Genomic DNA, 24,339 nt, shown 5'->3' with positions numbered 1-24,339 from the left:
TGTGGTAGCTCTGCTAATTGGTATTAAGAATCTCAGGATAGCAACAGCAGAGCAGTAAACCAAGTACAGGGCCCTTCTAACCATGAGGCTCTGTGGCACCACACACCCATGAAGTTGGCCTTGCATACATGTAGATAAATTCAGATCCAAGGGCTGGGGAGTGGGAAAATTGGAGGAAATGTATATATCCCATCTCTAATGACACACAAAGTTATATGGCCAAGAGGGAAAAGTAAAGATTCCAGGCCACTTTTGTGGTCCACCATATTATGATAAATAAGTTGCATGATGGAATATACAGTATCATTTACATCTATAAAGTAATACTCAAAACATTATGATTCTTATTGATCTCTATGCATATGGATGAATGAAGATAAAAACATGACAGAAGAATGTGTCAATATGATTAGCACTGAGAAGTGAGAGAAAAGCATAGGTCTGGGCATAGAAATAATAGATTTCACTATTACTGGCCATGTACACTTCTTTTTAAATACGTAGGCAAAATTATTACATGTGTGTCACTAATTGCTTACATTAGTTTCAGAAATTTCCATTTTACTTTTTATCATTCAAAAGAAAAAAAAATGCCAGTATAAAAAATACTGGACTAATATAAACTGTGGACTTTGGTGATAATGATGTGTCAATGTAGGATCATCACTTATAACAAATATGTCATTCTGATGAGGGATGTTGATAATGGGGGAGGCTATGCTTTTGTGGGATAGGCAGCATATGGGAAATCTCTGCACATTCCAGTCAATTTTGCTATGAACCTAAAACTGTTCTAAAAAGTAAAGTATATTAAAATAATATGAGTAACAAATAATGGGAAAACTCTATGAATAGGGAAGCCTCGTACAGGAAAATGCAAATAGCTGATAAATGTTTAGAGAAATTATTTAGGGAAATACAAACTGATGGTAAAATGACATAGAATATTCCAGTACATCATGAATGTTTTTGGAAATCTAAATTGCTACCATCTTTTCAGAATGACACTGGCAATATCTCTCAAAATCTTTATATAGTATAAAATGTGAGTAATAAAGAACAACCTTAGAAGTGGTTGTGAAAATTAAATCAGTTTCTACATGTAGATTGCTTAGATATATGCCCAGGAAATCGTACGTGTTCAATAAATATAAGTTAGTTTTGTTTCTTTTGGTTATTATTATTCTCACTATTATTATTATCCATACTTATTGATCTAGAAACCTATTTTAATGATACACAATTTTTTGATTCACAATCTATAATTTTACCTGGTATCATAATTCAATTTTGATTTATTGCATAAGATGTGCCAACAATCATTAATAACCTAATAAACTCCATAACTCTGCTTGGGTAACACTATTAACAGTGGGCTCCAGGACACAATAACTGTCAGTTCAACTACACCAAAATTTCTGAAGATGATGGCTACTGTGCCCAAGCAGGTTGTAAGTAAATTTCAAATGGAAACTGGCATCAATCTGAAGGAATTATAACTTCACACTTTTGGGGTAATCTACCAAGCTGGCTTCAGAGTAGACTAACTTTACACAGCACACTTTTTTAAAAAAAGACACATTTATTCATCATCGTGATCAGACTATTGCATTTAGCAATCAACAATATAGGTACAAAAAAAATTTACATTAAAACACTTTGTTAAAATGCTTTACACTTTTCACAGAACAGAAACTAAAATAATAACTATTATACAAGCAGTCACAAATACAGCCCTCAAGTTTATTGCCCATACACATGAGTATTGTCTAAAACATATCTTCTCTGTATCAGACAAGCCCTGCGACCGCTGTGCTTGACTGAGTTCGCAAATCTGTTATAACCTATAGCTTTCCTGTCACTTCCGCAGTTCTCCTCCCTGACAAGTTTTGTTTCCTGGCAGTAATTAAAATTTACTGTCACTGCTATAGGTACTGCTGCTGCTGGAGCCTCTATAGCCACGTTGGTTTTGTTTGGCAAAGTATTGGCTCCCACCACCACAGTGGCTAGAGCTTCTGCCTCCAGTTTCCTCCTTTCATGGGTTCAAAATTTGAAGATTGATTGTTGTAATTGCCAAAATCATTGTAGCTTCTGCCTCCTCAAAACTGCTTCCATCCTGACAAATTTCATTATAGCCCTCCCCACTGCCACCATGTCCTCTACCACGACTGCCACCAAAGCCACCTCGACCACTCAAGTTTCCTCCATGACCAAAGCTGTCATTACCACCAAAACCACCTCCTCGACCCCCACAGAAGTTTCCAAAACCACTTCAACCTCTTTGACTGGATAAAGCACTAGACATCTCTTGCTTAGATAGGGCTTTCCTTACTTCACAGTTGTGGCCATTCACAGTGTGGTATTTCTGAATGACAATATTTTTTTTTAATTAAAGTTTATTGGGGTGACAGTTGTTAGTAAAGTTACACAGATTTCAGGTGTACAATTCTGTAATACATTATCTGTATCTCACATTGTGTGCTCACCAGCCAAAGTCAGTTCTCCTTCCATCACCATATATTTGATCCCCTTTACCCTCATCTACAACCTCCCTCACCCCTTACCCTCTGGTAACCCCTAAACTATTGTCTGTGTCTATGAGTTTTTGTTCCTTTGCTTGTCTTGTTCTTTTGTTGTTTTCAGTTTATATACCACATATCAGTGAAATCATATGGTTCTGTACTTTTTCTGTCTGACTTATTCCGTTTAGCATTATAATCCAAAGATCCATCCATGTTGTCACAAATGGTCCTATTTCATCTTTCCTTACTGCCGAATAGTATTCCACTGTGTATATATACCACAACTTCTTTATTCATTTATCTATCGAAGGACATTTTTGTTGTTTCCATGTCTTGGCCACCGTAAATAAAGCTGCAGTGAACATTGGAGCACACATGCCTTAATGGATAAATGTTTTCAGATTTTTTGGGTAGATACCCAGGAGAGGGATTGCTGGGTCATATGGTAATTCTATTCTTAACCTTTTGAGGAACCTCCACACTCTCTTCCATAGCAGCTGCACCAATCTGCATTCCCACCAACAGTGTATGAGGGTTCCTTTTTCTCCACAGCCTCTCCAACACTTGTTACTATTTGACTTGTTGATGATCGCCATTCTAACTGGGGTGAGGTGATATCTCACTGTGGTTTTTATTTGCATTTCTCTGATGATTAGTAATGTTGAACATTTTTTCATATGTCTATTTGCCATTTGTATGTCCTCTTTGGAGAAATGTCTCTTTAAGTCCTCTGCCCATTTTTCAATTGGGTTGTTTGTTTTTTTGTTGTTGAGTTGTATGAATTCCTTGTATATTTTAAATATTAGCCCCTTATGGAGGCGCTATTTGCAAAAATCTTCTTCCATTCAGTTGGTTGCCTCTTTATTTTGTTGATGGTTTCTTTTGCTGTGCAGAAGCTTTTAAGTTTGATATAGTCTCATTCATTTATTTTAGCTTTTACTTCCCTTGCCTTTGGAGTCAAATTCATAAAATGCTCTTTGAACCCAAGGTCCATAAGTTTAGTATCTATTTTTTCTTCTGGCAGTTTATTGTTTCAGGAGTTATGCTAAGGTCTTTGATGCATTTTGAATTAATTTTGGTACATGGTGACAGATAGCAGCAGTTCAGTTTCATTCTTTTGCACGTGGCTTTCCAATTCTCCCAGCACCATTTATTGAAGAGGCTATATTTTCTCCGTGGTCTGTTTTTGGCTTCTTTGTCAAAAATGATCTGTCCATATTTATGTGGGTTTATTTCTGGGTGCTCAATTTTATTCCATTGGTCTATGTGTCTGTTTTTCTGCCAATACCATGCTGTTTTGATTGTTGTTGCCCCGTAGTACAGATGAAGTCAGGGAGTGTGATACCTCTAGCATTGTTCTTTTTTCTTAGGATTGCTTTGGCTATTCAGGGTCGTTTGTGGTTCCAAACAAGTCTGATGATTTTTTGTTCTATTTCTTTAAAAAATACCATTGGGATTTTGATGGGGATTGCATTAAATCTGTATATTGCTTTGAGTAATACGGCCATTACAACTATGTAGATTCTTCCAATCCATGAGCATGGAATGTCTTTCCATTTCTTTGTGTCTTCTTCAATTTCTTTTCAAAATGTCTTATAGTTTTAAGCGTATAGGTCTTTCACATTGTTGGTTAAGTTTACTCCTAGGTATTTTATTCTTTTTGTTGCAATTGCAAAGGAATTTTTTTATTTCTTTTTCTGAGATTTCATTGTTAGTATATAGGATTGCAATGGACTTTTGTATGTTGATTTTGTATGCCGGCAACTTTACTGTATTCATTTATTGTTTCTAATAGCTTTTTGGTGAAGTCTTTAGGGTTTTCTATATATAGCATCATGTCATCTGCAAAGAGTGACAATTTAACTTCATTCTCAATTTGGATGACTTTTATTTCTTTCTCTTTCTTGCCTGATTGCTCTGGTGGGGAGATAGGGGACAACCCTGTCGTGTTGAAAAGCAGAGGTGATAGGGGACAGCTCTATCATGTTCCTGAACATACAGCAAAGGTCTTCAGTTTTTCACCATTAATTATGATATTATCTGAGGGTTTGTCATTAAGTGTTTTAATCATAAATGGATGCTATATCTTGTCAAACACTTTTTCTGTATCAGTTGATATAATCATGTGATTTTTGTCCTTTATTTTGTTTATGTGATGTATCACGTTGATGGATTTGCATATCCATCAGGATCATCAACATCAACAAGGATGTTGAACCATCCTTGTGCCCCTGAGATGAACCCCACTTGGTCGTGATGAATAATCTTTTTAATGCATTGTTGCATTCGATTTCTTACAATTTTGTTTAGGATTTTTGCATCTGGATTCATCAGACACAATGGTCTGTAAGTTTCTTTTTTTATGTTATCCTTACCAGGTTTTGGTGTCAGGGTAATGTTGGCCTCATAAAATGAGTTAGGGAGTATTGTCTCTTCTTCAATTTTTTTGGAATAGTTTGAGTAGGACAGGTATTAGATCCTCTTTGAGTGTTTGGTAGATTTCACTAGTGAAGCCATCTGGTCCCAGACTTTTGCTTTTCAGAAAGTTTCGGATGACTGATTCAATTTCCTTACTGGTGATCAGTCCATTTACATTTTCTAATTCTTCATGATTCATCTTAGGAAGGCTATATGTTTCTAAGAACTTCTCCATTTCTTCTAGGTTATTGAATTTGGTGCCATATAGTCCTTCATATTATTCTTGAAAGATCCTTTCTATTTCTGTGGCATCCGTGAAAACTTCCCCTCTTTCATTTCTGATTTGTTTATTAGTGTCTTTTCTCTTTTTATATTAGTGAGTCTAGCCAAGGGTTTATCAATTTTATTAATCTTTTCAAAGAACCAATTCTTTGTCATACTAATTTTTTCTATTGCCTCTTTGGTCTCTATTTCATTTAGTTCTGCTCTGACTTTTATTATTCCCTTTCTTCTGTTGATCTTTGGTTTCATTTGTTCTTCTTTTTCTGGTTCTTTCAGGTGTAACGTGAGGTTATTTATCTGGGATTTTTTTCTTTCTTGAGATAGGCCTGTAATGATATAAATTTCCCTCTTAAAACTGCTTTTGCTGCATCCCCAAAATTTTGATAGCACGTATTTTCATTCTTATTTGTTTCTATGTATCATTTGATCTCTCCTCTTATTTCTCTTTTTTTTTTTTTTTTTTTTTTAAAGATTTTATTGGGGAAGGGGAACAGGATTTTATTGGGGAACAGTGTGTACTTCTAGGCCTTTTTTCCAAGTCAAGTTGTTGTCCTTTCAATCTTAGTTGTGGAGGGTGCCTCTCCTCTTATTTCTTCTTTGACCCAGTTGTTCTTTAAAAGTATGTTGTTTAATCTCCAAATATTTGTTTTTTCTTTCTGCAGTTGATATCCAATTTCAAAGCCTTGTGATCAGAGAATATGCTTGATATGATTTCAATCTTCTTAAATTTGCTGAGGCTAGTTTTATGTCCCAATATATGGTCCATCCTTGAGAATGATCCATGTACACTAGAAAAAAAATGTAAAGTCTGATGTTCTAGGATGAAGAGCTCTATGAATGTCAATTATGTCCATTTCATCTAATGTGTCATTTAGGCCTGCTATTTCTTTATTTACTTTCTGTTTGGATGATCTATCCATAACTGTCAATGATGTATTTAGGTCCTGTACTGTAATTGTGTTTTGGTCAATTTCTCCCTTTAGTTCTGTTAGTAGTTGCTTGGTATATTTCGGTGTTCCCTGATTGGGGGCAATAATATTGATGACTGTTATGTCTTCTTGTTGTAGAGTCCCCTTTATCATTGTAAAATGTCCACCTTTGTCTCTTGTTACCTTTTTTATCCTGAAGTCTGTTTCATCTAATATCAGCATGGCTACATCTGATTTTCTCTGGATACCATTTGCTTGGAGTATCAATTTCCACCCTTTCACTTTGAGTCTATGCTTGTCCTTGTAGCTGAGATGTGTCTCTTGGAGGCATCATATGGTTGGGTTTAGTTTTTTGATCCAAATCTGCTACTCTGTTCCTTTTTATTGGTGAGTTCAGTCCATTTACATTTAGGGTGATTATTGATATGTGAGGACTTCCTACACTTGATCTTAGCCAAAAGGCCAAGAAGCTATATGTGAGGAGTTCCTATCATTCTATCTTTGGTTTTCTGGTAGGACTGTCTCCATTGTTTCTTTGCCTTTTTGTTGTTTTTCATTATTTCTGTGTGGTGATATTCTATGATTTTTCCCTCTGTTTCTTCTTTTATTACATAATATATTTCAGTTCTGGATTTATTTTGAGTGCTTGCAAATATGTTTAGTAAAAAAGTTGCATATTTAGAGTATTCCATTTTCTTCAGCACGCTTACTTTCTCCATTCCCATATTCTGGTTCAGGCCTTTAACTTCCCACCTTTTATTTTTTGGTTGTCATAAATTATCCCTCTTTATGCTATTCGAACAGCCTCCTGCAATATTTCTTGTAGTGCAGGACATGTGTTAAAAAATTCCCTCAGCTTTTGTATGTCTGGAACAGTCTTTATTCCTCCTTCATAGCTAAAGGATATCTTTGCTGGATATATTATTCTTTGCTCATAATTTCTCCCTTTCAATAGTTTGAATATTTGATTCCAGTCCCTCCTGGCTTGTAGAGTTTCTGCCAAAAAATCTGATGATAATCTAATGGGCTTTCCTTTGTAGGTTACTGTCTTCTTTTCCCTGACTGCCTTGAGTATTCTTTCTTTGTCATTAATTTTTGACAGCTTCAATACAATGTATCTTGGAGAACACTTGTTGGGGTGGAGGTACTTAATTAGGTGTTTGATTTGCTTCTTGGATTCCAGTTCTTTCCACAAGTTTGGGAAGTTCTCATCGACTATTTGTTTGAATCTACTCTCTGTTCCCTCTTCTCTTTCTTCTCCTTCTGGTTTGCCCATTATTCTTATATTGCTCTTTCTGGTGGAGTCAGAAAGTTCTTGTAGAGTTCTTGCATCTCTTTTAAGTCTCAAGTCTCTTTCTTCTTCCATCCATGTCATTTCCAGATGTCTTTCTTCGATGTCCCTGATTCTTTCCTCCATCTGGTCAACTATACTACCTAACCTGACTTTTTCATTCTTCATTTCTTTTATTGAGTTCTTAATCTTCAGAGAAATTCTATTTGGTTCTTTTTTAAAATTTCAGTCTCTTTGGTAAAATGTTAATTTTGTTCTTTGATTGTGTTTCTGAGTACATTAAACTGCCTGTCTGTGTTTTCTTGTATCACATTGAGTTTTTTAAGAACTGCAATCTTGAATTCTCTGTCATTTAAGTCACATATTTCCATGTCTTTAAGTTCATTTTCTGGAGACTTTTCATTTTCTTTCTGAGCTGGTTATTCTTGGCTAGTAATGATTTATTATTTCTCTTCCTAGACATCTACAAGAGTGGGTTCTGCAACAGGTTGATAGGAAGAGGTCTTTCTTTTGTTTTCCATTAGGTGTTGGTAGAATATTTTCTCTAAGACTGTAGCCTTTTATTTTCTTTCACACTGTAGTGTTATATTTTCTCTGCACTATTCTAGTGTCTCACACAATGGGGGGATTCATGGAAGGCGGGCTTCTCCTCTGTGAACAGTTTGCCTGTGTCATAGGGCACCACCTCCATGGGGGGATGTGGAGAGCTTCTGAAGTTCCAAAGCTCTTCCTGTACCAGATTCAGAGCCAGTGTGTTTCCGCAGCTCTGTTTCCTCCTCCAGGGATCCACACAGACAGGTGAGGACAGGGGCGGGGTGGATTGTGAGAGGTGGCCCAGAGCAATGGGGACGACCATCACCACAGCCAGTCCTGCTTCCTCCCCTTTGTCAGAACTAGTTGGGTGGCGAGTCCGTATCTGTGGACTACAGTTCTCAGAACTGCAAATATTCCGTTCTTTTGATTTGACACTGCTACTGTTCTACTTCTAGCACTGGGCAGGTGATAGCAGGGAGAGCCTTGGGAGGGTAGGGAGAAGGCAGCTAAGCTCAGTGCCTAAGGCTTCTGTTCTCTGCTCTGCAGTGAGGGATTAAACCACCATTTTCAGCCTTCTTCCCTCAGTCTTTTCTCCAAGGTCTCTGTCATGAGTGTTGGTTTCAGCCGTGTTATATGCTGTCCCCTCAGCCCTGTGGGTCATAAGCTGTGGGTTTCTCCCGCAGCTGTGGTAGTTCCAGGATGCAGCAAGTTCGGAGCACTGAGCTAGGTCTTCGTCCTGCACCCATGCATCCCCGTCTCACTTTTCCCTTCTCTTCTCCCCCACTAGCACAATTTGCTGACCTTTAGATGATTTCAATAGTGTGCCTCTTAGTTTTGCCTGTCTGCTGCACAGGGAGTCCTTTGTTGGCTTATAGTTGTTCAGTTTGTTGTAAATTCCAGGGGAGATTTCACGCCGCCATTTTTATGATGTCATCTCCTGAATGACAATCTTGTCCACAGAGTCATGGTCAGAAAAATTTATAAAAGCAGAGCCTCTCTTCTTGCCACTGCCTCTGTCAGTCATGATTTCAATCACTTCAATTTTTCAACACTGTTCAAAATAATCTCTTAGGTGATGTTCCTCAGTTTGTTCTGTAATTCCACAAACAAAAATCTTTTTCACAGTTAAGTGGGTACCAGGTCTTTAAGAATCTTCCTTTGAGACAGCCCTCTGGTTCCACGACTCTTCCATCCAGTTTGTGTGGCCTTGCATTCGTGGCTGCATCCACTTCCTCCATAGTGGCATACGTGACAAACCCAAACACTCTGGAACACTTGGTGCTTGGATCTCTTATCACCACACAGTCTGTGAGTGTTCCCCATTACTCAAATTGGTGCCTCAGACTCTCATCAGTTGTTTCAAAGTTTAAACCTCCAATGGAGGGATTCCACAGCTGTTCAAGCTCTTTAGGAGACTGAGTTAGACGTGACACAGGAGGAAAGACTTTAATGATGCACTTACTCTGTGGTGTACACAGACAGAAATGCCAGAAACCTAGTTCTTGATATCAAGGCTACAAAACAAAAAACAAACAAACAAACAAACAAAAACCTATACTAGATAAAAATATAGATAGAAAGCTGTTTATTGAAGGACTATATAGTGACAATTCCTGGAAATAACCTTATTACCTATCAATGTTACATACAATAGAATGTTATCTATTAAAGAATGAGTTACAATACATACATAGAGCAAGAAAATAAACACCATTATTTAATAAGACCTGCCAGTTGCAAAACCTAATTCCCATTTTTGTAAAAACAAAATTTTGAGTAGGTCTCTATATGTTTTATTTAAGGGAAAGGTGAATTTTAGATAGAAAATTAGGGAAAGATACATACAAGATTTATTGATATTGGTTTCCTCAGAGAGCAAAAGTAGAAAAGAGAATATTTAAGAGATTAAAAATATATACTATAGCAAACTGAGAAAAAACAATTTTGTGGAATATCAAGTAAAATGCTTAAAATCATACAAACAGGTAAAATAACTTGGAGACAAAATTAAAAATGGACAAATAAAACTATTCCCTTAATTTTTGCAGTTGTTATATTTTAAGGAGTTACACAGAGTAATTTTAATCTATCTAGCATACCTTAACATATATATCACTAAATTATTAATAGAATTTGGCACACATATTAGATTTTAAATCTCAAGATGGACGAAAAATCTAGTCTGACATGAATCAGGAAAAGGTATAGTATAACATGTTAAATAAATGTAATATTCATGCTCTTATTTTAGTGATTGTAAACATTTAAGAAACTAAAAACAGAGACTTCCATTCAGGATGGCAAAATAAGTCAATGCTGTGCTCACCTTCTCTCATGACCACATTAAAACAACAACTAATCTACAAAACAACCATCATTGAAAACCATCTGAAGTCTAGCTAAAGAAAGTCCTACAATTTAGAATACAGAAGAAGCTATGTCGAGAATGGTAGGCGGAGCAGAGACATGAAACAGTCTGGTCCCGCATCCATGTGTGGTGGTTAAAAATTGAGAGGAATATTTCTGCTGTGCAGGTCCCCCCTGCGGAACATATGGTCCCCACTCCACCCCAGCTTCTCCAGCTCAGGGTTCCAGTGCTGGGAAGAGAAGTCCCATAACTTCTGGCTGTGAAAACTAGTGGGGATTATGGCTGAGCTGACTGTGGTGGAGGGGATTATGTCTGAGTGAACTGGAGTTCCAGGCATTCCTCTTAATGGGTCTGTGCACAGACTTACTCACTGATCGACTCACTTGCTCTGAGTTTCCAGCACTAGGGCACCAACTTGAAAACTGGGAGGAACTGAATTCACTGGCTTCAGGGTGAGAGCTGGAGGGACAGTTTTCTCCCAGACAGAAGTGCTGGAAGAAGCCACTGTTACTTTATTGAGCCCTCCCCACTCCCAGCATGTAGGTGCAGATGGGTACCAAGTCTGAGTCTCTAACAACCTGGTTGCCCTGCCCTGTTGATTCTCTGAGACCCTGCCCTACCCAACTTGTGGGCGCACCCAAGCTGCTCCAGTTGCTTTTCCACACAAACGGACTGTCTTCGACACTTACTGTTTTTCAAGATGGAGAGTGTATGTTTTCCCATCAATTTCGATGGCATAAGTGACCTACAGCAAAATATTCAGAGAGAAAGTAATTATTAGAAATTTCAAATTCTTGAAAGTCAAAAATCATAATTTTTAAAAATGTACTCTTTCATATAAATACAGATTGTATCATGCATGTCTCAAAATTATATATACATATATAGGTTTATTTTTTATATTTCTTCAATCTCAAAATGTGAGAAAATCAAGGAATTTAAAATCATTTAAAAAGTAGGAGCATTTTAGTCATTAGTATGTATTAAGTATCATAAACAAATTTTAATTTAAAAATTATTACATTTAGAAATACTGTGTAACCTTTGAAGAAACTTGAATTGTATTATATTTTTTCTACTTTGCAGTTTCTAGCACACAAAAAAATGGAAATTAAATAATACAGTGCAGGTCCCCTTTTAAGGTTAAAAGAAATATCCCATAGCTGTCAAAAGCACTACCTATAGATAGTCTTCATCTCACTGTTCTCTTTAGGAATTGCCTCACAACTTTCAGGGACAGCCACATTTAATATCCCAACTCCAGCTATTATGATGTATCAATAATTACAGAAAAGGAATTTGATAAAAATTCAATACCCACTTCCTATGTTCTATACATGCCCATTAATGTCAAGGTGACTGTTAGTATTTTAAGCCTTCTAGATCCCTGTAGATTACCAATTTGATTTTTTTATCATTTACTGAGAGAAGAGTTTTTAAATCGCTAATATAATTGTGGCTTTGTCTACTTTATTCACTTCTATAGGTATTTGATTCATGTTTTTGACACACTCTCATTAGATGCAAATATTTTTAGAATTATTATATAATGCCTTCTTGATAATGTGAGCTATTTATCATCATGAGATGCCACTATTTATCCTGATAATATTCTTGTTCTGTAGTCTACTTGTCTGATATCAATTTATGAACTTGTGCTTCCTTTTGATTTGATATTTAATGAAACATAGGTTTAATTCCTTTTGATATTTAATGAAATATGTTTCCATGTTTTTATTTTAACCTATTTGTGTCTCATACTTAAAAAGTGTTTCTTGTAGACAGCATTCAATGTTTTTCACCCAATGTGACAATCTCTGACTGTATTTGCAAAGTTTACACCAATTACTTTTAATGAAATTCATATATTACACTATAATCTGACTCTCTTGCTGTTTGTTTTTAGCGTATCTTATTGGTTCTTCCCCCCATTTTTTTCTTTACCTGTAGTTTTCAATTGGAGTTGGATATATCAATATAAACTTATGGTTTTAATATAAACCCACATGCATAGTTATACACATACACACACCTATGCACACAAACCCTACATCTGTGTGTGTATGTGTATACACACAGATTTTCTAGCTTGGACCACTGAATTATATGTAAATAATGAAACCCCAGTAGCAATTAGCATACCAAGCAGACAGAGACTGGATTCGAAACACCATTTTCTACTCCTCACTAATGGTAAACAATAATGAAAACTAGTAAAATCCAATTAACGAGATAAATTGAATAGTGAAAAAAAGAAACATGGTGAGAACTGAAAAATGTAACAGAAACAAAAGGCATACAGAAATAATAAAAATTGATAGGTTTAAACCAAACTACATCAAAATTTGAATTTAAACATCTTCTCACAAAGAAATCTTCACGTCCAGAGATATTTATTCAATGGTGAACTGGACTAAACATTTGAATAAGAAAAAAAATATTAATCTTACAGAAATTCATGAAACATAGAAAGTTAGAACACTTCCCAACTAATTTTATGAGGCAGTATAATCCAGATATTGCAATAAGACAACTATATTCCCAGTAAGTAAAACAATTCTCATGATCATAATTTTAAAGCCCTAAAAAAAATACTCCCAAATTAAATCAAACACACATAAATCATATCATGACAAAATGGCCTTGTATCCCAGGAATAAAAAGCTGATTCACTACACTGACAGGAAATGTACATATACATACACACACAGATATGTATACTTATATATAACTGCAGATAGGTAGATCTATCTGAAAATTTTAAAAGTTTTCAAAAATCTAGTAAAGGTCATTTATGAAACCTACAGACAATGTCATACTTATTTGTGATATTTAATATATTGATAGTTTCTTCCTACAGTAAAAACAAGACATACACAAAAGCATCATTAAACTAAATGAGCTATTACCTGCTACTTAACATTGTATGGGATTTCAGTACAAAAAAAAGCTTAAAGATTGGGGAAAAAGAACAAAAGTATCCTTATCTGCAAATGAGATGAATGTAATGCATAGAAATCCAAAGGGAATGGCAGAAAATTGTTAATGACAATGATTTAATATTTCCAGAATTGACATGGGTAAACATATAAAAATCAACTTCATTTTTCTAAAATGAGAAACAATCGGAAAAATAAACTTTATAAATACCGTTTACTAAAGCATCAGAAAGCATAAAAAGATATGCAGTCCTCTACTTAAAAACTACAAAGCATGGCAGAGAAAATTAAATAAGACCTAAATAAATGGCAAAGATGTGCCAATTTTATGAATTGGACATATTAATGTTAAGATTTTATTTCAATCAAAAGTGACTTGCAGTTTGAAAGCTATCCAGTAGCTTATTTGTAAAATTTGGCAAGATAATTTTCAAGTTTATATATAAATGAAAATGACGTATATTATACAATATAATTCTGAAGAAAAGCAAAAAGTAGAAAGACTTTAAGATACTAAATTCCAAGACTTACTATAAAGCTATAGCAATTAAAATGATGTGCCATTTCAGTAAAAATAATTATATCACCTGGAAAGAATTGAGTCTAGCATAAATCCACAAAAAATAATTTTTTTTGACAGAGGTACCTATTTAAATTAATGGGTAAAGGGATATTTTCAATAAATGGAGGTAAGTCAATAGATACTCATATGGAAAAAGACTACCTTTGATCCCTATACTATATCATAAAAAATTTTTAGAAATGATGACAGATATCAATATCTAAACTAAAATTATAAAGTTTCTGGAAGAAAATATAGGACAACAACCAATAATTATCAAATAGAAGATAAAAAGAATAGCCATAAAATAGTTGATTAATTGGACATCATCAAAATTAAAAACTGTTGTTCACCTAACTAACGACATGATTAAGAATGTTAAAAGGCAATCCCTAGACTAAAGAATGATATTTGCAATTCATATCCAATTGGCCCATCAACATTCTACAAGTCACTCATCATCACTATTCAACGTGGCAAATGACCCAAGAAGATAGAGAAAAAGGAATAAATTTAACAAAACTGCAAACAACAAAAGATTGAGATTGCTAAGTGTTAGTGAGGATATGGAACAACTAAAACTCTCATATATTGCTAGTGGAAATGCAAAATACTATACCCATTTAAATAAGTTTGTATTAACCAGATTTCTACAAATGTAAATGTGCACTTACTCTATACATCAGCATCTCACCCCTAAATATATGCATATGAAAGCATACATCAATGTGATAGTTGTTTCTTTAGAGCAGATTTATTCATAACGATTACAAATTGAAAACAATGTCCACTAATAGGTTAATGTTTCAATTTTTAGCATACTAGGATGCTATAAAATGTATGAACTAAAGCATATATGAATCTCCATAGATGAATCTCAAAAATATTAGACTGCTGAATCGAAGAAATTAGGCACACACACACACACACACACACTCACACACACACACACACACACACACACACACACACACAACTGAAAGTATTAATGGCTGATCCCTTTCTTGTGAATTTCAAGACAACAAAATAGTGAAGTTAATGGTTATGTCTGAAAAAGGCACAAGGAAACTTTCTGATCTGGGTCAGACTACAGGAGTTTAGATGTACAAAAAACATTTCAGATTTTTGTATTTTGATATAATTATACACATTTTTTAAAGACCCAGCATAGCCTGTTATTGGAGGAGTCAGTCATATGATTTAAACAATGTTTCAGTTTCTTAATAGGACAAAAGTATCAATGTTGATTTATGTCATCTTAGGTCAGCATTATTTTTATGGCTAAAAATATATTGTTTAAATAACATTTATAAGCATACATTTTTAATAGTTTTATTTGCTCCTTTCTATATTTCTCATTTCTAATATTACATATTTTTCCTTCTCCTTTCCATTTTCCTTAATCTATCTCACCAAAATATCTGTATTATATTTTTTTCAGAAATCAACTTTTGACATTGTGAATGTAGGCTATTTTAGCTTAATTTTCTTTTTCATTAATTCTTAGTTTTAGTAACATCTTTAAAAATTTTAAGGTTATATTATTTTTTAACTTCTAATTTTCAGACTTTGTTTGCTTATTTATGTATTTGTAGTTATAAATTATGCCCCTATAGCATCTTGAGAGCATTACTCAAATTTTGGTCTGTAATTTTTTCATTCTTGTCCATTATTTATTTAATATTCATTATAATTTATGATTTCTTCTTCAATCCATGAATTATGTACAAGTGTATTTTTAAATTACCAAATACGTTTTTCAGTCTTTTCGTTAAGTTTTAAATTAAATTCTTACCAGATGAGTTCTGTACTATTGGTGTTTGATTTTCAATTTTTTTTAACTTACTGTTGTCAATTTTGTTCAATGATCTGTTTATTCTTGAGAAGAATATACACTATTTACTGTGGAGACAGAGCTGATTTATAGCTGGATTAGAAAAGCTCTGTATTTCTGGGAATGTCTACAAGCCTGAATGTTTCTGACTCTTAGTTAAGATAAGGGCAGTGAGATTTATAATGTACTGTTTAGGGTTCAAAAGCCCCCTGGCCAAGGTTAGCTTCCTTAGTGTTTACCTACTTCCTCTGAGGAGGCTTGCTTAGCTAATCACTAAAAGCTTTGTTAAGGAGCTCTCCCAAGGCCAAATTCCTCCCGCAGGTCTTATTATTTCAAGCCAGAGACTCAGCCTGTCCCAGGAGCAGAGACTAGGTTCACGGGTTGCTCACTGTGGATGTTTCTTGGATCCTGATATTTGCCTGAATTCTCTTTCTCTTACTGCACCATATGCTTTGCCATTAAAGAAAAGCCTCATGTGTGATACCCTGTGAGGTTTAGTGAGTCCTAACAAATAGGGGAAAACAGTACATTCACTCCGTGGAGTCACTTCCGTAAAAATATATCCATTGACTAAAAACGTTGTCTTTGTTATTCAAATTGTCTTTATATTTTTATGATTTGTCAACTAAAATGTGACAAAAACATTTTAACATCTCACTATGTAAATGGATTTGAAAATTTCTCCCTCTAGTGCTATCAGTTTTCATTTTATATGTGCTGAGGGCATTTTATTGAATTCATATAAATTTAGAATTGTTATATGTTCCTAGTTAAATGAATATTTTAAGTAATAATACTTATCCTTCATAATGTTGTGCGTGTGTTAAGTTTCTGTTTGTGTACTATATGCTTTTGTTTTATTTCCTGCTGTTTTCAGGGATACGCATGTTTTCTTTTTGTTAGCATTTTCCCAGTATATGCTATACTCTCCTAAACATTCTAAGCTCTCTGGATATCTGCTTTTGGTGCAATAGCTTTTATGAACAAATAATCACTCGAGATTTTTGGGTGCCATAAAGGGAAACAGTCAGATAGACCATTCAATCTATAAAATTTGCCTCAGAGTGTAATTGTCTTCCAGTTGGCAGTTCAATGTTCCTCTCAGACCCTGCTACTGAGGTTCCAGTCCTTGGATTCCCACCAGGTCATTGTGTGTCTTTATAATTTCATAATGTTCATATATCACTTGGAGAATGAAAAAAATCAAAACACTTGGTCTCATTCAAACAAAATGGCTCTCTAACGGTAATGAGAACACACAATTTCAAAAAACGATATGCATGAATTAATTCGGGTCATATAGTCCAGCAAAAATAAACTCTCGTTTTTTTTAAAAAAAGTGATTTCTTAATTACATGCGTTTCTGAAACATCGCCATCATTGGTGTTGGTTCCAATCTTCTGTGGCACAGTAATTTGCAGAAGTGATGTTTCAGAGTCTATAGTAAGGAAAACATGTGTGAGCATTCTCAGGGCATAGAGCATCCTAATTCTTCACATAATAGTCACACACACACACACACACACTCACCACAAAATCATATGCTGTAGGATTCCAGGAAGAGGCCTGTGGGGGGGGGGGGGGGGGGACGGACATCAGCCCTGGGAAGAAATGCTGGTCTCAGGACCCCATCCAGGCTCTCTCCTTTCCCCACCTGCCCAGAAGATGGGCGCCCTCTCCTGCCAGTGCAGGATCAGGTAAGTGAGGGACAGTTGTCCCAGACCTGTTCTGAGCCGTCCAACCACCGGGCCCAGCAGGACCCTGAAACTAGGCAGGCTCTGACAGGTCACTGGGCTCTCTCCAGCCCTTCCAGGGTTCTGGAACAAGGAGGGTGATGCTTGCCACACCCGGGGGTCTTTGCCAGGCCACCCTAGGGAGGTGGAGGTCCTCCACTTACGATGGCCTGCGGAGGTCAGCCAGCTCAGGCCTGAAAGGATCAGCAAGATAGACAGCATTGCGTGATCGGTGGCCTCCCCACAGCGATGGCAGTTGGCGGAAGGCAGGCAGCAAGCAGCTCGCGAGCTCTGGGCGCGGGCGCTTGGCCAGGTGCGTGGCAGCTGGAGCAAAAGGGCTACCGCAGGTGGAGCCGCGGCTGTTCGGTTCCGCCCACCCCAGCCGCTGTACGAGGAGCACTCGGGAGCCTGTGCCCTGCCCACACTCTTTATTTCCCCGAAATTTGACATTTTAAAGACCTTCAGGGGTCATATAGGTGTTGTAAAGCGCTTTCTCCTCTGGCAGTAGTAAGCCATTTGCTGTGAAGTTCTTGGCTATACTAAAGGGTCCACGCCATAGCTTACGGGTACAATGGCTGAATTACTGTAGTGAAGGAAAAAGAAAATAGCAATTCACAATATGTTTAGTAACAGACAATTGCCTATTTTAATCATATCTATTGTCGGATTTCTACTTAAGTCACAGGTCAAAACAAATACACATACATCCACACACATAAAGAGATATTGTTTAAAAAAATGTAAATCAATTCTTCAATTGCCGGTAAGTTTGTTTCTTAGAAAATTCTTTGATTTAACGAAATTAAATAAAAAGATAAGTATCAGGCAGGAAAATAATCACAAGCATCAAATGATCCTGTGAAAACAACTTTATTTTCCCATTATTTATTTATACCTTGTGTATAATTCGGCTTCCTAGGGAAATCTGTGGCTAAGGAGACCTAATAAAAGTTAAATATCAACTCCCCCCCCCCCCAATAGTGTGGGTTTAACACGTGGAAAGGCAATGGAATTAACTTGGAATTAGCTTTCATTTGATGGCTTAATATGCAGTTTGGTGACTTGCATAATTTTCATTTTGCACACACATTTTTGCAAGACAGTTCTTAATTTGTCCTTCCATGGAATACTTGTACTTGCATTCCTTACGTGCAATATTTATACACAAAATCAAAGGACTATGTTTTCCCAATTTGTAAAAGGAATGAAAATAGAAAAATGGATAAGGATAGACTTTTAAAAAAAACTATTTTTTGTGTTTTTCCTAAAACACGTTAGTGTTTATCTAAAAATATTTGTACAAGTAACAAATGATAACAGAAGAAAATTTAACTTCAAAATAGCCAATTCTGCATACATTATTTCACTAACATATTTACAGCCTAATTATTTAGTTTTGTTGTGATGCATGTTGTTGTATACCATTTTTTTTATTTGACTACTTCTACATACAATAAAAATTTATATTATCTTTTTTGCAAAATTATATGAATATTGATGGAGTTTAATGTATCAGGATTAACTATACTGCTCTTAAAATGAAATGTCTTCCTGAGAGTCTAAAACCTGATCAAATTTTGAAGTCCACTATGTGTTCACTGAAGACATGATAAGTATTTAAAGATTGTTCGTGTTTCTACTAAAACTCTCTGTTGTTTGGTCAAGTAACCAAAAAGTGAAATATGTATTTATTGCTTAAATTCATTACTGTATTTGAATGATTGATAATAACTGCTCAGTTTTTAATATGCATGACTTACAGGCACTCAAACCATTTGTATTTATTTCAACAATTAATTTTTACAGCCTACGACCAGGCTATTATCAAAATATGTGTGACGCTCTCCCTGTGTCCAAGTACATCAGAAACTAACAGAAAACTGGACATGTACAAGAGATGCCACAGCTAGAAATGAAAAATCTTGCTCAGAGAGATGTTCAAAGTCCTCTGGGAACAAAGCTTAGATAATTTTATTTTCTCTACAGATATCAAGTGAAGCTAAAGAGTAGATGTGATAGTTGATCCACACTATATTTGGATGAGTGAATGACTTGTATGGATGTTACTGCATTTTCGGACTTTATTCTTTAATGATTTTAAGTTATCCAAAGAATTTAAGTGCAAATGAATGATAGAGTCTTGTGTTAGAATGATAACTTGTAATAGTTTAGGGGTGGTGGGATTGAAATGATGAAGACTGGATGCAATAACTTCATTAAGGGGAATTTATATATAATTTAAGCCAAAATTGTCTACATCTGCAGGAATAGAGAGTGGGGAAAAAATGAAAGCAGGCATGATATCTGAGAGATATTTATGAAGAAAAATAGATTTGCTGAATAATTTGTTATGGAGGTTGATGAAATTGTTAAGATAACTGACCAACTGAGATGAGAAGGGCACTAATTTTAGAAGTAGATTTCAACATAGAGTGGGAGATTATTTCAGTTAAAGATACACTGAATTGGAGATGCTTGTAGAATAGCAAGTATTGGATGGGTAGTTGGAGATATGAGTTGGAGAATTGAGAAAGTGATTATTGTATTGGTGGTAATGAGTCACTAATGAAAGTCCTCATTGTGTTCTCCAGAAATCAGATGGTGAGAAAGAGTTAGAAAGCAAAAAATGGGGGTGAGGGGTGAGGGATAACATCTGTGAAAAAAAGGGAAGAAGCACAATTGGGTAAATGGAGCCTAGGACAGTAATAAAGACCTGACAGTTTCCACCAACTCAGACAGGTTGCTGCAGAGCAAGGGAGCTCCAGAGCAAAGATTGTTTATTAAAGGAGACAAAGTTTAGGCCTTTGTACCACTGGCTTCTTCAGTAATTGAACTGATTCACCCCCAAAAGGCTGTATGATTGGCTGAAAAGCTGAGAAAGACTGTAAAGGCGCTAAGAATTTGAGGCTGTCAGCTAGCCACACTCCTCCCTTGGGCAGCAAATCTTTTCTTGAAGGGGATCTGAATGGTGCATTATTCTGTTAGCCAAACAGACATTGCCAGAAACTGGCAGAATAGCAGAGACAGAAGCCATCATGCAGAAAATTAGGAAGAAAAATGAGGTGAAATGATGCAGATATTAGAAGAGGCAACCTACTTTTTAGCAGGGCCAAAGAAAGGTCCAGTTAAGAAGAAAGAAACTTAGCAAGAGTGAAGGTGGATAAGAAGGAATGATTAGAAAACAAAATATGAAAGAGAAAATTATATCACACTCAAAAGAGGCAGGATTAAAACATTAAAATAATAATCTATTACTTTTTTTTTTGAAAAGTAAAGAAGGGAGAAATATTCTGCTGAAAGACTTAAGATTTAGAGGATGATAACAGCAGTCTAAATGTTAAGAGGCATTGTCTATTATGGGACACAGAATATGGTAAAGTTAGTAATCTCCAAATTTTACATAAGACAGAGATATATTTATTTTCTTTTAATTTCTGGTTTTTTTTCACTGTGCCTAGAACAATGTCTAAAATATAATAAGTACTCCATAACAATAGGCTGTCTGAATAAATATTTGTTGAACTATCTAACAAATCAGCTCTATAGGTTATTAAACTATTACATGCAAGGGGAAAAAACATAGTTTGAGATAAACAGTACGAGAGTACAGTGTAGAACACTGCCATGACATATGCTCTAGCAATTTCCCAACAACTTTCAAGATGATAAATGAGAGCATTGTTATGGACAAAAAAGGCATACACATATTTGAAACAAGGAGGAAAAAGTTTCCAATGCAAAGACAGTTTCAGATTTATAGACATAACAGTGTGTTTTTGCCCTGGTTTCCACATACATAGTTGGTAGTGAATGTAGTGGAAAAATAGAATGTTATTGAAGAAATGCTATGTGAAGCCAGGCCCTGTAGTGGTGGTACGAAAGTGAGCGTGACCACTTCCACTTCCCTCCCTATATTCCCGGACCTGTGAGTCCTTCCTATTAGTGACACTTTAGGGCTATCTGGATTAATAAATATACTGTATCCTTAGGATGTTGTATTAGTCAGGGTTCTCCAGAGAAGCAGAACCAATAAGAAAATAAATGGTAGATAGATGGATGGATAAATGGATGGATAGGGAGATGATAGGAGATTTATTTTAGGAATTTGCTCACGTGTTTATGAAGGCCAAGAAGTACCATGATCAGACATCTGCAAGCTGGAGACCCAGGACAGCTGGTGGTGTAATCAGTCTGAGTCTGAAGGCCTGAAACTCTGGTACTGATGACGTAAGCCCTCGATCTCAGTCCGAAAGCCCAAGAATCAGGAGCACCTATGTCCAAAAGCAAGAGAAGATGGATGTCTCAGTTCAAGCAGAGAGTGAACTGCCCTTCCTCCACCACTTTGTTCTATTCAGACCCTCAACACACAGGATGATGCCCACCCAGTGTGGGGTGGGCCATCTGCTTTTCTTCAATTCACCAATTCAAATGCTAATCTCTTCTAGAAACACACTCACAGATATACCTAGAAATAATGTTTTACCACCTCTCTGGGCATCTAGTTCAGCCAAGTTGACTTATAAAATGAACCATCACAGATATCATCCCATTGTTTTAAAATACCTCCTTCAAGCTGGTGCTTCAATTTCACCTCTTAGAAAGCTATTCAAGAGTTCTACGAGGCTAGGAGGTACATTATGAGAAACAATCAGCAGATCTCACGGGCTCACTCCCACACCTCCTAGACTCTGAAGTGTCCTGTGGTCGGATGCTATGTGATGTGAGATTCTATGCCTATAGATTCCATTGTATTATTGATTGTATCAGTAATCCCATATATAATAGTGCCACCTAAGCCTCTGCAGGTAGGAAATTCAAACCAATAACTGAATAGGTATCTCTTCCTAACAGAACAGAACTCTGGCCCTTCTAGGAAGCAGTTATGATATGATAAACTTGTCATCAAGTGACAGTTGCTTTTCTTAAATAAAAACAAAAAATTTTATGTAATATATATGCATATATATGTATATATATGCATATATTTTATATATACATATATATATTTATAGATGCATATATATTTACATAGTGCTATATTGGAGCTCAATAATAGTCTCTGCCTCTGACAGTTTTGACATTCAGAGGCAGAAGTAACTGGATCTGCTCCAATAAATGAAAGTTCATGTGATTAGGCCTATACATAGCAACCATGACCATGCCATTTACATGCCATCATGACACATCTGGGGAAGCCAACAATAATGGTTGACTAAAGTCAACTGACCAAGTCATTTTGTCTACTTAGTCATTTTCTGCCTTTCCAGTGGGGGATGTTTTCTAGTGGGCATTAGCATATGATACAGAAATCTTTTTTTTTTTTTTAATTTTATTTTATTAAATTTATTGGGGTGACAATTGTTAGTAAAATTACATAGATTTCAGGTGTACAATTCTGTATTACATCATCTATAAATCCCATTGTGTGTTCATCACCCAGAGTCAGTTCTCCTTCCATCACCATATATTCGATCCCCCTTACCCTCATCTCCCACCCCCCACCCCCCAACCCCCTTACCCTCTGGCAACCACCAAGCAGAAATCTTCATACTCGTGCCTATTCCCGTATGTTCTTCTACATGCCTCTACCCAGACCTCCTTGTTTCCATAAGAAGACCAGGTTAAACTATCCATAAGCCAACTTAGGCTTTTTCCTTCACTTGTAGCTGGTCATATGCAAGTTATGCATTTGTTGCCTCTCAGCTCCAAATTCATTATTCACTACCCACTCTGCAATAAGGGATGGAACGCTAAACATTTTCTCCATTATAATGAGGGTGATGCTAAAATTTGCCAGTACAAGACACCAGAGGGACATTGAAGGAAAAAGAGACTCTTGGGTATGTACTATGTTTTACTTTTGCTTTAATTTTGCAATGCAATTAGCAGTGCCAGGATATGCGGGCACTCAGTGGTGCTGTGCTCCAGGTGCTTATCCTCCCAGAGCATGTTGTCCTTCAGTGCCTCGCAGGCCTGACCTGGGCCCAGTAACCGCATTCTCATGATCTTACTGACATGGACATCACATACTTCAGGCAATGCTCCTGCAGCATCATCCCAACACACCCTGTGCAACTCCATACCAGCTGTGACTTACCTGTGCCCATCCTGATTCAGATACTGTGCATTTCAGCCCATGCACACAAAGTGGCTCTGATTCTCCCAGCAACACTAGCTGGAGGTATGTTTTCTGCTTTCCAAATGTCTGCAGACCAGCTCCAGCCTAGTGATCAAGTAGACATAAATCACACCTTCTCTAGTGAGACCTGAACTCTAGCCTTGGAGAGTGGCCACCCTTCCAAATGTATCCTTCTTTGGATACTTTCCATCAGACCTAGGGTACCTGTAGAGTTCTCTTTGTGTCTTTATAATTACTCTCCTAGCTCATTGTAGCTTATTATTAAACTCCTCTTATTTAAATTACCATGCAATTTCTGTTTCCTGATTCCACTCAGACTCTCTGGCCCTCACACATAGCTGGTAACTGCTTGTTTCAGCCTTCAATCTCTTATCCTTCTGCTGGGCATCAATAATACTTAGCAGTAACCATCTAACTCCACTGATTTTAAATGCCTGCTTTATTGCATCTGCCACACAGTTCCCTATATTGGGACATTTTCCCCAATTGCCATAAAATTTTTTAAATTGTACTGCTACTACTTTGTGGTCGGGACTGTTTGTGACCCTCCTTCCAAGAGGGATCCTGTCCTCATTGCTGCAGAATTAGGTAAACAGAGCCAAATTCACATCTTATTACTGGTTTAAACACAGTACTCTCATTATTACTTGTTTCATTCTGTATCTCCTGAGAATCAGATGCCAAGACAGGACTAAATGTGCTAGAATTTTACTAGGTGGGACATCAGTGTGTGAAAAGTGAGGAGAGAGATGAAATGGCTCAAAAACCTATTAGACAGTGAAGCAAGT

General features: G+C 36.2%; 1 pseudogene; it reads right to left on the bottom strand.

Moving 5' to 3' along the window:
* Window positions 1–1,763: 1,763 nt before the first annotated feature.
* LOC109452813 (heterogeneous nuclear ribonucleoprotein A1-like 2) lies at window positions 1,764–23,519 on the bottom strand (annotated as a pseudogene).
* Between the last annotated feature and the right edge of the window lie 820 nt (window positions 23,520–24,339).

Source organism: Rhinolophus sinicus, chromosome 16 (assembly GCF_057876585.1).
Source record: "Rhinolophus sinicus isolate RSI-liver-muscle chromosome 16, RSI-T2T, whole genome shotgun sequence".
Classification (NCBI taxonomy): Eukaryota; Metazoa; Chordata; class Mammalia; order Chiroptera; family Rhinolophidae; genus Rhinolophus; species Rhinolophus sinicus.
Note: the sequence above shows the minus strand (reverse complement) of the source record. Positions and strands in the feature narration are given on the sequence as shown.